Source organism: Schistocerca americana, chromosome X, assembly GCF_021461395.2.
Source record: "Schistocerca americana isolate TAMUIC-IGC-003095 chromosome X, iqSchAmer2.1, whole genome shotgun sequence".
In the NCBI taxonomy this organism is placed as follows: Eukaryota; Metazoa; Arthropoda; class Insecta; order Orthoptera; family Acrididae; genus Schistocerca; species Schistocerca americana.
Window position 1 is genome coordinate 61,286,998 of NC_060130.1, and position 17,144 is coordinate 61,304,141.

The following is a 17,144-nucleotide window of genomic DNA, read 5'->3' on the forward strand; positions in this document are numbered from 1 at the left end:
GCGAGGACCATTCGCAACCGTCTCCATGAAGCTGGGCTACGGTCCCGCACACCGTTAGGCCGTCTTCCGCTCACGCCCCAACATCGTGCAGCCCGCCTCCAGTGGTGTCGCGACAGGCGTGAATGGAGGGACGAATGGAGACGTGTCGTCTTCAGCGATGAGAGTCGCTTCTGCCTTGGTGCCAATGATGGTCGTATGCGTGTTTGGCGCCGTGCAGGTGAGCGCCACAATCAGGACTGCATACGACCGAGGCACACAGGGCCAACACCCGGCATCATGGTGTGGGGAGCGATCTCCTACACTGGCCGTACACCACTGGTGATCGTCGAGGGGACACTGAATAGTGCACGGTACATCCAAACCGTCATCGAACCCATCGTTCTACCATTCCTAGACCGGCAAGGGAACTTGATGTTCCAACAGGACAATGCACTTCCGCATGTATCCCGTGCCACCCAACGTGCTCTAGAAGGTGTAAGTCAACTACCCTGGCCAGCAAGATCTCCGGTTCTGTCCCCCATTGAGCATGTTTGGGACTGGATGAAGCGTCGTCTCACGCGGTCTGCACGTCCAGCACGAACGCTGGTCCAACTGAGGCGCCAGGTGGAAATGGCATGGCAAGCCGTTCCACAGGACTACATCCAGCATCTCTACGATCGTCTCCATGGGAGAATAGCAGCCTAGATTGCTGCGAAAGGTGGATATACACTGTCCTAGTGCCGACATTGTGCATGCTCTGTTGCCTGTGTCTATGTACCTGTGGTTCTGTCAGTGTGATCATGTGATGTATCTGACCCCAGGAATGTGTCAATAAAGTTTCCCCTTCCTGGGACAATGAATTCACGGTGTTCTTATTTCAATTTCCAGGAGTGTATTTCACCTGTTGACGAGGCATTTGGCTACCTTAAGAGAGTCATACTTACTCCTGTCAGTTGCTCCCCGTTTTACCACAGTCTCATTTTCAATCTTATTCTGGCCAGTTCACCTGAAGCGATACGCCATTATCAGTCAACCTAAAGAATTTCACAGTACTACTGCCGGGAGCTTCTCGAGTATGCCGATGTATTTCGCGTGTTGACGAGGCTTTTGGATGCCTTAAGAGAGTCATAGTTACTCCTTGCTGTTGCTCCCCATTTTACAACAGGCACATCTACAAGCTTACTCTGGCCAATTCTCCTGAAGCGATACGCTAATATCTGTTGACATAAAGACTTTCACAGTACTCCTGCCGGGAGCTTCTCGACTTTACCGATGTATTTCGCCTATTGACGAGGCATTTTGCTACCTTAAGAGAGTCATAGTTACTCCTGCCAGTGTCTCTCCGATAAACCACAGTCACATCTACCATTTTCATCTGCCCCTTTCACCAGACGTGATACGCCATTATTTGTCGACATTATGACTTTCACAGTACTCCTGCTAGGGGCTCCTCCAGTTTACCAATGTATTTCGCCTGTTGACGTGGCATTTGGCTACCTTAAGAAAGTCGTACTTACTCCTGTCAGTTGCTCCCAGTTTTACCACAGTCACATTTTCAATCTTATTCTGGCCAGTTCACCCGAAGCGATACGCCATTATCAGTCAACCTAAAGAATTTCACAGTACTCCTGCCGGGAGCTTCTCGAGTTTGCCGATGCATTTCGCCTGTTGACGAGGCATTTGGATACCTTAAGAGAGTCATAGTTTCACCTTGCTGTTGCTCCCCATTTTACAACAGGCACATCTACAAGCTTACTCTGGCCAATTCTCCTGAAGCGATACGCTAATATCTGTTGACATAAAGACTTTCACAGTACTCCTGCCGGGAGCTTTTCGACTTTGCCGATGTATTTCGCCTATTGACGAGGCGTTTGGCTACCTTAAGAGAGTCATAGTTACTCCTGCCAGTGTCTCTCCGATAAACCACAGTCACATCTACCACTTTCATCTGCCCCTTTCACCAGACGTGATACGCCATTATTTGTCGACATTATGACTTTCACAGTACTCCTGCTAGGGGCTCCTCCAGTTTACCAATGTATTTCGCCTGTTGACGAGGCATTTGACTACCTTAAGAGAGTCATACTTACTCCTGTCAGTTGCTCCCAGTTTTACCACAGTCACATTTTCAATCTTATTCTGGCCAGTTCACCCGAAGCGATACGCCATTATCAGTCAACCTAAAGAATTTCACAGTACTCCTGCCGGGAGCTTCTCGAGTTTGCCGATGCATTTCGCCTGTTGACGAGGCATTTGGATACCTTAAGAGAGTCATAGTTTCACCTTGCTGTTGCTCCCCATTTTACAACAGGCACATCTACAAGCTTACTCTGGCCAATTCTCCTGAAGCGATACGCTAATATCTGTTGACATAAAGACTTTCACAGTACTCCTGCCGGGAGCTTCTCGACTTTACCGATGTATTTCGCCTATTGACGAGGCATTTGGCTACCTTAAGAGAGTCATAGTTACTCCTGCCAGTGTCTCTCCGTTAAACCACAGTCACATCTACCATTTTCATCTGCCCCTTTCACCAGACGTGATACGCCATTATTTGTCGACATTATGACTTTCACAGTACTCCTGCTAGGGGCTCCTCCAGTTTACCAATGTATTTCGCCTGTTGACGAGGCATTTGGCTACCTTAAGAGAGTCATACTTACTCCTGTCAGTTGCTCCCAGTTTTACCACAGTCACATTTCCAATCTTATTCTGGCCAGTTCACCTGAAGCGATACGCCATTATCAGTCAACCTAAAGAATTTCACAGTACTCCTGCCGGGAGCTTCTCGAGTATGCCGATGTATTTCGCGTGTTGACGAGGCTTTTGGATGCCTTAAGAGAGTCATAGTTACTCCTTGCTGTTGCTCCCCATTTTACAACAGGCACATCTACAAGCTTACTCTGGCCAATTCTCCTGAAGCGATACGCTAATATCTGTTGACATAAAGACTTTCACAGTACTCCTGCCGGGAGCTTTTCGACTTTGCCGATGTATTACGCCTATTGACGAGGCGTTTGGCTACCTTAAGAGAGTCATAGTTACTCCTTCCAGTGGCTCTCCGTTAAACCACAGTCACATCAACCATTTTCCACTGCCCCTTTCACCAGACGCGACACGCCATTATTTGTCGACATTATGACTTTCACAGTACTCCTGCTAGGGGCTCCTCCAGTTTACCAATGTATTTCACCTGTTGACGAGGCATTTGGCTACCTTAAGAGAGTCATACTTACTCCTGTCAGTTGCTCCCCGTTTTACCACAGTCACATTTTCAATCTTATTCTAGCCAGTTCACCTGAAGCGATACGCAATTATCAGTCAACCTAAAGAATTTCACAATACTCCTGCCGGGAGCTTCTCGAGTATGCCGATGTATTTCGCGTGTTGACGAGGCTTTTGGATGCCTTAAGAGAGTCATAGTTACTCCTTGCTGTTGCTACCCATTTTACAACAGGCACATCTACAAGCTTACTCTGGCCAATTCTCCTGAAGCGATACGCTAATATCTGTTGACATAAAGACTTTCACAGTACTCCTGGCTGGAGCTTCTCGACTTTACCGATGTATTTCGCCTATTGACGAGGCATTTGGCTACCTTAAGAGAGTCATAGTTACTCCTGCCAGTGTCTCTCCGTTAAACCACAGTCACATCTACCATTTTCATCTGCCCCTTTCACCAGACGTGATACGCCATTATTTGTCGACATTATGACTTTCACAGTACTCCTGCTAGGGGCTCCTCCAGTTTACCAATGTATTTCGCCTGTTGACGAGGCATTTGGCTACCTTAAGAGAGTCATACTTACTCCTGTCAGTTGCTCCCAGTATTACCACAGTCACATTTCCAATCTTATTCTGGCCAGTTCACCTGTAGCGATACGCCATTATCAGTCAACCTAAAGAATTTCACAGTACTCCTGCCGGGAGCTTCTCGAGTATGCCGATGTATTTCGCGTGTTGACGAGGCTTTTGGATGCCTTAAGAGAGTCATAGTTACTCCTTGCTGTTGCTCCCCATTTTACAACAGGCACATCTACAAGCTTACTCTGGCCAATTCTCCTGAAGCGATACGCTAATATCTGTTGACATAAAGACTTTCACAGTACTCCTGGCTGGAGCTTCTCGACTTTACCGATGTATTTCGCCTTATGACGAGGCATTTGGCTACCTTAAGAGAGTCATAGTTACTCCTGCCAGTGTCTCTCCGATAAACCACAGTCACATCTACCATTTTCATCTGCCCCTTTCACCAGACGTGATACGCCCTTATTTGTCGACATTATGACTTTCACAGTACTCCTGCTAGGGGCTCCTCCAGTTTACCAATGTATTTCGCCTGTTGACGAGGCATTTGGCTACCTTAAGAGAGTCATACTTACTCCTGTCAGTTGCTCCCAGTTTTACCACAGTCACATTTTCAATCTTATTCTGGCCAGTTCACCCGAAGCGATACGCCATTATCAGTCAACCTAAAGAATTTCACAGTACTCCTGCCGGGAGCTTCTCGAGTTTGCCGATGCATTTCGCCTGTTGACGAGGCATTTGGATACCTTAAGAGAGTCATAGTTTCACCTTGCTGTTGCTCCCCATTTTACAACAGGCACATCTACAAGCTTACTCTGGCCAATTCTCCTGAAGCGATACGCTAATATCTGTTGACATAAAGACTTTCACAGTACTCCTGCCGGGAGCTTTTCGACTTTGCCGATGTATTTCGCCTATTGACGAGGCGTTTGGCTACCTTAAGAGAGTCATAGTTACTCCTTCCAGTGGCTCTCCGTTTAACCACAGTCACATCTACCATTTTCCACTGCCCCTTTCACCAGACGCGACACGCCATTATTTGTCGACATTATGACTTTCACAGTACTCCTGCTAGGGGCTCCTCCAGTTTACCAATGTATTTCACCTGTTGTCGAGGCATTTGGCTACCTTAAGAGAGTCATACTTACTCCTGTCAGTTTCTCCCCGTTTTACCACAGTCACATTTTCAATCTTATTCTGGCCAGTTCACCCGAAGCGATACGCCATTATCAGTCAACCTAAAGAATTTCACAGTACTCCTGCCGGGAGCTTCTCGAGTTTGCCGATGCATTTCGCCTGTTGACGAGGCATTTGGATACCTTAAGAGAGTCATAGTTTCACCTTGCTGTTGCTCCCCATTTTACAACAGGCACATCTACAAGCTTACTCTGGCCAATTCTCCTGAAGCGATACGCTAATATCTGTTGACATAAAGACTTTCACAGTACTCCTGCCGGGAGCTTTTCGACTTTGCCGATGTATTTCGCCTATTGACGAGGCGTTTGGCTACCTTAAGAGAGTCATAGTTACTCCTGCCAGTGTCTCTCCGATAAACCACAGTCACATCTACCACTTTCATCTGCCCCTTTCACCAGACGTGATACGCCATTATTTGTCGACATTATGACTTTCACAGTACTCCTGCTAGGGGCTCCTCCAGTTTACCAATGTATTTCGCCTGTTGACGAGGCATTTGACTACCTTAAGAGAGTCATACTTACTCCTGTCAGTTGCTCCCAGTTTTACCACAGTCACATTTTCAATCTTATTCTGGCCAGTTCACCCGAAGCGATACGCCATTATCAGTCAACCTAAAGAATTTCACAGTACTCCTGCCGGGAGCTTCTCGAGTTTGCCGATGCATTTCGCCTGTTGACGAGGCATTTGGATACCTTAAGAGAGTCATAGTTTCACCTTGCTGTTGCTCCCCATTTTACAACAGGCACATCTACAAGCTTACTCTGGCCAATTCTCCTGAAGCGATACGCTAATATCTGTTGACATAAAGACTTTCACAGTACTCCTGCCGGGAGCTTCTCGACTTTACCGATGTATTTCGCCTATTGACGAGGCATTTGGCTACCTTAAGAGAGTCATAGTTACTCCTGCCAGTGTCTCTCCGTTAAACCACAGGCACATCTACCATTTTCATCTGCCCCTTTCACCAGACGTGATACGCCATTATTTGTCGACATTATGACTTTCACAGTACTCCTGCTAGGGGCTCCTCCAGTTTACCAATGTATTTCGCCTGTTGACGAGGCATTTGGCTACCTTAAGAGAGTCATACTTACTCCTGTCAGTTGCTCCCAGTTTTACCACAGTCACATTTCCAATCTTATTCTGGCCAGTTCACCTGAAGCGATACGCCATTATCAGTCAACCTAAAGAATTTCACAGTACTCCTGCCGGGAGCTTCTCGAGTATGCCGATGTATTTCGCGTGTTGACGAGGCTTTTGGATGCCTTAAGAGAGTCATAGTTACTCCTTGCTGTTGCTCCCCATTTTACAACAGGCACATCTACAAGCTTACTCTGGCCAATTCTCCTGAAGCGATACGCTAATATCTGTTGACATAAAGACTTTCACAGTACTCCTGCCGGGAGCTTTTAGACTTTGCCGATGTATTACGCCTATTGACGAGGCGTTTGGCTACCTTAAGAGAGTCATAGTTACTCCTTCCAGTGGCTCTCCGTTAAACCACAGTCACATCAACCATTTTCCACTGCCCCTTTCACCAGACGCGACACGCCATTATTTGTCGACATTATGACTTTCACAGTACTCCTGCTAGGGGCTCCTCCAGTTTACCAATGTATTTCACCTGTTGACGAGGCATTTGGCTACCTTAAGAGAGTCATACTTACTCCTGTCAGTTGCTCCCCGTTTTACCACAGTCACATTTTCAATCTTATTCTAGCCAGTTCACCTGAAGCGATACGCAATTATCAGTCAACCTAAAGAATTTCACAATACTCCTGCCGGGAGCTTCTCGAGTATGCCGATGTATTTCGCGTGTTGACGAGGCTTTTGGATGCCTTAAGAGAGTCATAGTTACTCCTTGCTGTTGCTACCCATTTTACAACAGGCACATCTACAAGCTTACTCTGGCCAATTCTCCTGAAGCGATACGCTAATATCTGTTGACATAAAGACTTTCACAGTACTCCTGGCTGGAGCTTCCGAACTTTACCGATGTATTTCGCCTATTGACGAGGCATTTGGCTACCTTAAGAGAGTCATAGTTACTCCTGCCAGTGTCTCTCCGTTAAACCACAGTCACATCTACCATTTTCATCTGCCCCTTTCACCAGACGTGATACGCCATTATTGGTCGACATTATGACTTTCACAGTACTCCTGCTAGGGGCTCCTCCAGTTTACCAATGTATTTCGCCTGTTGACGAGGCATTTGGCTACCTTAAGAGAGTCATACTTACTCCTGTCAGTTGCTCCCAGTTTTACCACAGTCACATTTCCAATCTTATTCTGGCCAGTTCACCTGAAGCGATACGCCATTATCAGTCAACCTAAAGAATTTCACAGTACTCCTGCCGGGAGCTTCTCGAGTATGCCGATGTATTTCGCGTGTTGACGAGGCTTTTGGATGCCTTAAGAGAGTCATAGTTACTCCTTGCTGTTGCTCCCCATTTTACAACAGGCACATCTACAAGCTTACTCTGGCCAATTCTCCTGAAGCGATACGCTAATATCTGTTGACATAAAGACTTTCACAGTACTCCTGGCTGGAGCTTCTCGACTTTACCGATGTATTTCGCCTTATGACGAGGCATTTGGCTACCTTAAGAGAGTCATAGTTACTCCTGCCAGTGTCTCTCCGATAAACCACAGTCACATCTACCATTTTCATCTGCCCCTTTCACCAGACGTGATACGCCCTTATTTGTCGACATTATGACTTTCACAGTACTCCTGCTAGGGGCTCCTCCAGTTTACCAATGTATTTCGCCTGTTGACGAGGCATTTGGCTACCTTAAGAGAGTCATACTTACTCCTGTCAGTTGCTCCCAGTTTTACCACAGTCACATTTTCAATCTTATTCTGGCCAGTTCACCCGAAGCGATACGCCATTATCAGTCAACCTAAAGAATTTCACAGTACTCCTGCCGGGAGCTTCTCGAGTTTGCCGATGCATTTCGCCTGTTGACGAGGCATTTGGATACCTTAAGAGAGTCATAGTTTCACCTTGCTGTTGCTCCCCATTTTACAACAGGCACATCTACAAGCTTACTCTGGCCAATTCTCCTGAAGCGATACGCTAATATCTGTTGACATAAAGACTTTCACAGTACTCCTGCCGGGAGCTTTTCGACTTTGCCGATGTATTTCGCCTATTGACGAGGCGTTTGGCTACCTTAAGAGAGTCATAGTTACTCCTTCCAGTGGCTCTCCGTTTAACCACAGTCACATCTACCATTTTCCACTGCCCCTTTCACCAGACGCGACACGCCATTATTTGTCGACATTATGACTTTCACAGTACTCCTGCTAGGGGCTCCTCCAGTTTACCAATGTATTTCACCTGTTGTCGAGGCATTTGGCTACCTTAAGAGAGTCATACTTACTCCTGTCAGTTTCTCCCCGTTTTACCACAGTCACATTTTCAATCTTATTCTGGCCAGTTCACCTGAAGCGATACGCCATTATCAGTCAACATAAAGAATTTCACAGTACTCCTGCAGGAAGCTTCTCAAGTATGCCGATGTATTTCGCGTGTTGACGAGGCTTTTGGATGCCTTAAGAGAGTCATAGTTACTCCTTGCTGTTGCTCCCCATTTTACAACAGGCACATCTACAAGCTTACTCTGGCCAATTCTCCTGAAGCGATACGCTAATATCTGTTGACATAAAGACTTTCACAGTACTCCTGCCGGGAGCTTCTCGAGTTTACCGATGTATTTCGCCTATTGACGAGGCATTTGGCTACCTTAAGAGAGTCATAGTTACTCCTGCCAGTGTCTCTCCGATAAACCACAGTCACATCTACCATTTTCATCTGCCCCTTTCACCAGACGTGATACGCCATTATTTGTCGACATTATGACTTTCACAGTACTCCTGCTAGGGGCTCCTCCAGTTTACCAATGTATTTCGCCTGTTGACGAGGCATTTGGCTACCTTAAGAGAGTCATACTTACTCCTGTCAGTTGCTCCCAGTTTTACCACAGTCACATTTTCAATCTTATTCTGGCCAGTTCACCCGAAGCGATACGCCATTATCAGTCAACCTAAAGAATTTCACAGTACTCCTGCCGGGAGCTTCTCGAGTTTGCCGATGCATTTCGCCTGTTGACGAGGCATTTGGCTACCTTAAGAGAGTCATACTTACTCCTGTCAGTGGCTCCCAGTTTTACCACAGTCACATTTTCAATCTTATTCTGGCCAGTTCACCCGAAGCGATACGCCGTTATGAGTCAACCTAAAGAATTTCACAGCACTCCTGCCGGGAGCTTCTCGAGTTTACCGATGCATTTCGCCTGTTGACGAGGCATTTGGATACCTTAAGAGAGTCATAGTTTCACCTTGCTGTTGCTCCCCATTTTACAACAGGCACATCTACAAGCTTACTCTGGCCAATTCTCCTGAAGCGATACGCTAATATCTGTTGACATAAAGACTTTCACAGTACTCCTGCCGGGAGCTTTTCGACTTTGCCGATGTATTTCGCCTATTGACGAGGAATTTGGCTACCTTAAGAGAGTCATAGTTACTCCTTCCAGTGGCTCTCCGTTAAACCACAGTCACATCTACCATTTTCCTCTGCCCCTTTCACCAGACGCGATACGCCATTATTTGTCGACATTATGAGTTTCACAGTACTCCTGCTAGGGGCTCCTCCAGTTTACCAAAGTATTTCGCCTGTAGAAGAGGCATTTGGCTACCTTAAGAGAGTCATAGATACTCCTGTCAGTTGCTCCCCGTTTTACCAAAGTCACATTCTCAGTCTTATTCTGGCCAGTTCACCTGAAGCGATACGCCATTATCAGTCAACCTAAAGAATTTCACAGTACTCCTGCCGGGAGCTTCTCGAGTATGCCGATGTATTTCGCGTGTTGACGAGGCCTTTGGATGCCTTAAGAGAGTCATAGTTACTCCTTGCTGTTGCTCCCGATTTTACAACAGGCACATCTACAAGCTTACTCTGGCCAGTTCTCTTGAAGCGATACGCTAATATCTGTTGACATAAAGACTTTCACAGTACTCCTGCCGGGACCTTCTCGACTTTGCCGATGTATTTCGCATATTGACGAGGCATTGGGCTATCACAGCCGTCTTTATTCAACGAATTGAATAACACATATACATGCATATATTGTGTGGCAGGTGTTCGTCGCCATTGTCCGCCACCGAGGTGGGGACTTACAGGGCTATACCACAAGAAAAGTTAAGATTAACATACATATATAGGTGCGGAAGAACAACATAAATTACAGACACAAAGAAGAAAGAACAAAGACGGATTATTCCTCCTGTGGATAGGCCCCAGGAGTCAAGGCGAAGAAAATAACCAGCATCCTATCCGACGCCGGCTCGCTCCATCAGTCTTTGCGTCGTCATATATTCGAAAATGCGATAGCTCGTGCAGCAGCTTTGCAGTACTCTTGTGCTAAGCACCGCCAGTTCTCGGGGTCTAAATCCAAGTGCGGAGAGATCTCTGGCCGACGCTGGAGACCATACACCCCTCCAATTCAATGTCGCGGTGGACACTGTATCCTCCTCAACGTCTCGGTGCAGGTTGGAGATGGCACGCCTGATGGACGGCGTGTTGTAGTAGGCCACTTTCTCGGAGTGACACCAGTCGATCCGGAGATGGTCTCCGACTACCTGGGCGTCGATCACGCGGGCGATGCCGTCTTTAACCGCCACCACGTCAGGCTTGCGGATTCCCTCAGGTGTGCGGTGGTGGGGCTCCACAGAAACATTGAAGCCCCTCTGCGCGAGTCCACGGGCGACATAGCGCACGATCGCGTCATCCTTAAGAGAGTCATAGTTACTCCTGCCAGTGTCTCTCCGTTAAACCACATTCACATATACAATTTTCCTCTGCCCCTTTCACCAGACGCGATACGATATTATTTATCGACATAATGACATTCACAGTACTCCTGCTAGGGGCTCCTCCAGTTTACCAAAGTATTTCGCCTGTAGAAGAGGCATTTTGCTACCTTAAGAGTGTCATAGATACTCCTGACAGTTGCTCCCCGTTTTACCACAGTCACATTTTCAATCTTATTCTGGCCAGTTCACCTGAAGCGATACGCCATTATCAGTCAACCTAAAGAATTTCACAGTACTCCTGCCGGGAGCCTCTCGGGAATGCCGATGTATTTCGCGTGTTGACGAGGCATTTGGATGCCTCAAGAGAGTCATAGTTACTCCTTGCTGTTGCTCCCCATTTTACAACAGGCACATCTACAAGCTTACTCTGGCCAGTTCTCTTGAAGCGATACGCTAATATCTGTTGACATAAAGACTTTCACAGTACTCCTGCCGGGAGCTTCTCGACTTTGCCGATGTATTTCGCATTTTGACGAGGCATTGGGCTACCTTAAGAGAGTCATAGTTACTCCTGCCAGTGTCTCTCCGTTAAACCACATTCACATATACAATTTTCCTCTGCCCCTTTCACCAGACGCGATACGATATTATTTATCGACATTATGACTTTCACAGTACTCCTGCTAGGGGCTCCTCCAGTTTACCAAAGTATCTCGCCTGTAGAAGAAGCATTTGGCTACCTTAAGAGAGTCATACTTACTCCTATCAGTTGCTCCCCGTTTTACCACAGTCACATTTTCAATCTTATTCTGGCCAGTTCACCTGAAGCGATACGCCATTATCAGTCAACCTAAAGAATATCACAGTACCCCTGCCGGGAGCTTCTCGAGTTTGCCGATGTATTTCGCCTGTTGACGAGGCATTTGGATACCTTAAGAGAGTCATTGTTACCCCTTGCTGTTGCTCCCCATTTTACAACAGGCACATCTACAGGCTTACTCTGGCCAATTCTCCTAAAGCGACACGCTAATATCTGTTGACATAAAGACTTTCACAGTACTCCTGCCGGGAGCTTCTCGACTTTACCGATGTATTTCGCCTATTGACGAGGCATTTGGCTACCTTAAGAGAGTCATAGTTACTCCTGCCAGTGTCTCTCCGATAAACCACAGTCACATCTACCATTTTCATCTGCCCCTTTCACCAGACGTGATACGCCATTATTTGTCGACATTATGACTTTCACAGTACTCCTGCTAGGGGCTCCTCCAGTTTACCAATGTATTTCGCCTGTTGACGTGGCATTTGGCTACCTTAAGAGAGTCATACTCACTCCTGTCAGTTGCTCCCAGTTTTACCACAGTCACATTTTCAATCTTATTCTGGCCAGTTCACCCGAAGCGATACGCCATTATCAGTCAACCTAAAGAATTTCACAGTACTCCTGCCGGGAGCTTCTCGAGTTTGCCGATGCATTTCGCCTGTTGACGAGGCATTTGGATACCTTAAGAGAGTCATAGTTTCACCTTGCTGTTGCTCCCCATTTTACAACAGGCACATCTACAAGCTTACTCTGGCCAATTCTCCTGAAGCGATACGCTAATATCTGTTGACATAAAGACTTTCACAGTACTCCTGCCGGGAGCTTTTCGACTTTGCCGATGTATTTCGCCTATTGACGAGGCGTTTGGCTACCTTAAGAGAGTCATAGTTACTCCTGCCAGTGTCTCTCCGATAAACAACAGTCACATCTACCATTTTCATCCGCCCCTTTCACCAGACGCGATACGATATTATTTATCGACATAATGACTTTCACAGTACTCCTGCTAGGGGCTCCTCCAGTTTACCAAAGTATTTCGCCTGTAGAAGAGGCATTTGGCTACGTTAAGAGTGTCATAGATACTCCTGACAGTTGCTCCCCGTTTTACCACAGTCACATTTTCAATCTTATTCTGGCCAGTTCACCTGAAGCCATACGCCATTATCAGTCAACCTAAAGAATTTCACAGTACTCCTGCCGGGAGCTTCTCGGGTATGCCGATGTATTTCGCGTGTTGACGAGGCATTTGGATGCCTCAAGAGAGTCATAGTTACTCCTTGCTGTTGCTCCCCACTTTACAACAGGCACATCTACAAGCTTACTCTGGCCAGTTCCCTTGAAGCGATACGCTTATATCTGTTGACATAAAGACTTTCACAGTACTCCTGCCGGGAGCTTCTCGACTTTCCCGATGTATTTCGCATATTGACGAGGCATTGGGCTACCTTAAGAGAGTCGTAGTTACTCCTGCCAGTGTCTCTCCGTTAAACCACATTCACATATACAATTTTCCTCTGCCCCTTTCACCAGACGCGATACGATATTATTTATCGACATTATGACTTTCACAGTACTCCTGCTAGGGGCTCCTCCAGTTTACCAAAGTATTTCGCCTGTAGAAGAAGCATTTGGCTACCTTAAGAGAGACATACTTACTCCTATCAGTTGCTCCCCGTTTTACCACACTCACATTTTCAATCTTATTCTGGCCAGTTCACCCGAAGCGATACGCCATTATCAGTCAACCTAAAGAATTTCACAGTACTCCTGCCGGGAGCTTCTCGAGTTTGCCGATGCATTTCGCCTGTTGACGAGGCATTTGGATACCTTAAGAGAGTCATAGTTTCACCTTGCTGTTGCTCCCAATTTTACAACAGGCACATCTAAAAGCTTACTCTGGCCAATTCTCCTGAAGCGATACACTAATATCTGTTGACATAAAGACTTTCACAGTACTCCTGCCGGGAGCTTCTCGACTTTAACGATGTATTTCGCCTATTGACGAGGCATTTGGCTACCTTAAGAGAGTCATAGTTACTCCTGCCAGTGTCTCTCCGTTAAACCACAGTCACATCTACCATTTTCATCTGCCCCTTTCACCAGACGTGATACGCCATTATTTGTCGACATTATGACTTTCACCGTACTCCTGCTAGGGGCTCCTCCAGTTTACCAATGTATTTCGCCTGTTGACGAGGCATTTGGCTACCTTAAGAGAGTCATACTTACTCCTGTCAGTGGCTCCCAGTTTTACCACAGTCACATTTTCAATCTTATTCTGGCCAGTTCACCCGAAGCGATACGCCATTATCAGTCAACCTAAAGAATTTCTCAGCACTCCTGCCGGGAGCTTCTCGAGTTTGCCGATGCATTTCGCCTGTTGACGAGGCATTTGGATACCTTAAGAGAGTCATAGTTTCACCTTGCTGTTGCTCCCCATTTTACAACAGGCACATCTACAAGCTTACTCTGGCCAAGTCTCCTGAAGCGATACGCTAATATCTGTTGACATAAAGACTTTCACAGTACTCCTGCCGGGAGCTTTTCGACTTTGCCGATGTATTTCGCCTATTGACGAGGCGTTTGGCTACCTTAAGAGAGTCATAGTTACTCCTTCCAGTGGCTCTCCGTTAAACCATAGTCACATCTACCATTTTCCTCTGCCCCTTTCACCAGACGCGATACGCCATTATTTGTCGACATTATGACATTCACAATACTCCTGCTAGGGGCTCCTCCAGTTTACCAATGTATTTCACCTGTTGACGAGGCATTTGGCTACCTTAAGAGAGTCATACTTACTCCTGTCAGTTGCTCCCCGTTTTACCACAGTCACATTTTCAATCTTATTCTGGCCAGTTCACCTGAAGCGATACGCCATTATCAGTCAACCTAAAGAATTTCACAGTACTCCTGCCGGGAGCTTCTCGAGTATGCCGATGTATTTCGCGTGTTGACGAGGCATTCGGATGCCTTAAGAGAGTCATAGTTACTCCTTGCTGTTGCTCCCCATTTTACAACAGGCACATCTACAAGCTTACTCTGGCCAGTTCTCTTGAAGCGATACGCTAATATCTGTTGACATAAAGACTTTCACAGTACTCCTGCCGGGAGCTTCTCGACTTTGCCGATGTATTTCGCCTATTGACGAGGCATTGGGCTACCTTAAGAGAGTCATAGTTACTCCTGCCAGTGTCTCTCCGTTAAACCACATTCACATATACAATTTTCCTCTGCCCCTTTCAAGAGACGCGATTCGATATTATTTATCGACATTATGACTTTCACAGTACACCTGCTAGGGGCTCCTCCAGTTTACCAAAGTATTTCGCCTGTAGAAGAGGCATTTGGCTACCTTAAGAGAGTCATAGATACTCCTGTCAGTTGCTCCCCGTTTTACCAAAGTCACATTCTCAATCTTATTCTGGCCAGTTCACCCGAAGCGATACGCCATTATCAGTCAACCTAAAGAACTTCACAGTACTCCTGCCGGGAGCTTCTCGAGTTTGCCGATGCATTTCGCCTGTTGACGAGGCATTTGGATACCTTAACTCCTTGCTGTTGCTCCCGATTTTACAACAGGCACATCTACAAGCTTACTCTGGCCAGTTCTCTTGAAGCGATACGCTAATATCTGTTGACATAAAGACTTTCACAGTACTCCTGCCGCTAGCTTCTCGACTTTGCCGATGTATTTCGCATATTGACGAGGCATTGGGCTACCTTAAGAGAGTCATAGTTACTCCTGCCAGTGTCTCTCCGTTAAACCACATTCACATATACAATTTTCCTCTGCCCCTTTCACCAGACGCGATACGATATTATTTATCGACATAATGACTTTCACAGTACTCCTGCTAGGGGCTCCTCCAGTTTACCAAAGTATTTCGCCTGTAGAAGAGGCATTTAGCTACGTTAAGAGTGTCATAGATACTCCTGACAGTTGCTCCCCGTTTTACCACAGTCACATTTTCAATCTTATTCTAGCCATTTCACCCGAAGCGATACGCCGTTATCAGTCAACCTAAAGAACTTCACAGTACTCCTGCCGCGAGCTTCTCGAGTTTGCCGATGCATTTCGCGTGTTGACGGGGCATTTGGGTGCCTCAAGAGAGTCATAGATACTCCTTGCTGTTGCTCCCGATTTTACAACAGGCACATCTACAAGCTTACTCTGGCCAGTTCTCTTGAAGCGATACGCTAATATCTGTTGACATAAAGACTTTCACAGTACTCCTGCCGGGAGCTTCTCGACTTTGCCGATGTATTTCGCATATTGACGAGGCATTGGGCTACCTTAAGAGAGTCATAGTTACTCCTGCCAGTGTCTCTCCGTTAAACCACATTCACATATACAATTTTCCTCTGCCCCTTTCACCAGACGCGATACGATATTATTTATCGACATAATGACTTTCACAGTACTCCTGCTAGGGGCTCCTCCAGTTTACCAAAGTATTTCGCCTGTAGAAGAGGCATTTGGCTACGTTAAGAGTGTCATAGATACTCCTGACAGTTGCTCCCCGTTTTACCACAGTCACATTTTCAATCTTATTCTAGCCAGTTCACCTGAAGCGATACGCCAATATCAGTCAACCTAAAGAATTTCACAGTACTCCTGCCGGGAGCTTCTCGGGTATGCCGATGTATTTCGCGTGTTGACGAGGCATTTGGATGCCTCAAGAGAGTCATAGTTACTCCTTGCTGTTGCTCCCCATTTTACAACAGGCACATCTACAAGCTTACTCTGGCCAGTTCTCTTGAAGCGATACGCTAATATCTGTTGACATAAAGACTTTCACAGTACCCCTGCCGGGAGCTTCTCGACTTTGCCGATGTATTTCGCATATTGACGAGGCATTGGGCTACCTTAAGAGAGTCATAGTTACTCCTGCCAGTGTCTCTCCGTTAAACCACATTCACATATACAATTTTCCTCTGCCCCTTTCACCAGACGCGATACGATATTATTTATCGACATTATGACTTTCACAGTACTCCTGCTAGGGGCTCCTCCAGTTTACCAAAGTATTTCGCCTGTAGAAGAAGCATTTGGCTACCTTAAGAGAGTCATACTTACTCCTATCAGTTGCTCCCCGTTTTACCACAGTCACATTTTCAATCTTATTCTGGCCAGTTCACCCGAAGCGATACGCCATTATCAGTCAACCTAAAGAATTTCACAGTACTCCTGCCGGGAGGTTCACGAGTTTGCCGATGCATTTCGCCTGTTGACGAGGCATTTGGATACCTTAAGAGAGTCATAGTTTCACCTTGCTGTTGCTCCCCATTTTACAACAGGCACATCTACAAGCTTACTCTGGCCAATTCTCCTGAAGCGATACGCTAATATCTGTTGACATAAAGACTTTCACAGTACTCCTGCCGGGAGCTTCTCGACTTTAACGATGTATTTCGCCTATTGACGAGGCATTTGGCTACCTTAAGAGAGTCATAGTTACTCCTGTCAGTGTCTCTCCGTTAAACCACAGTCACATCTACCATTTTCATCTGC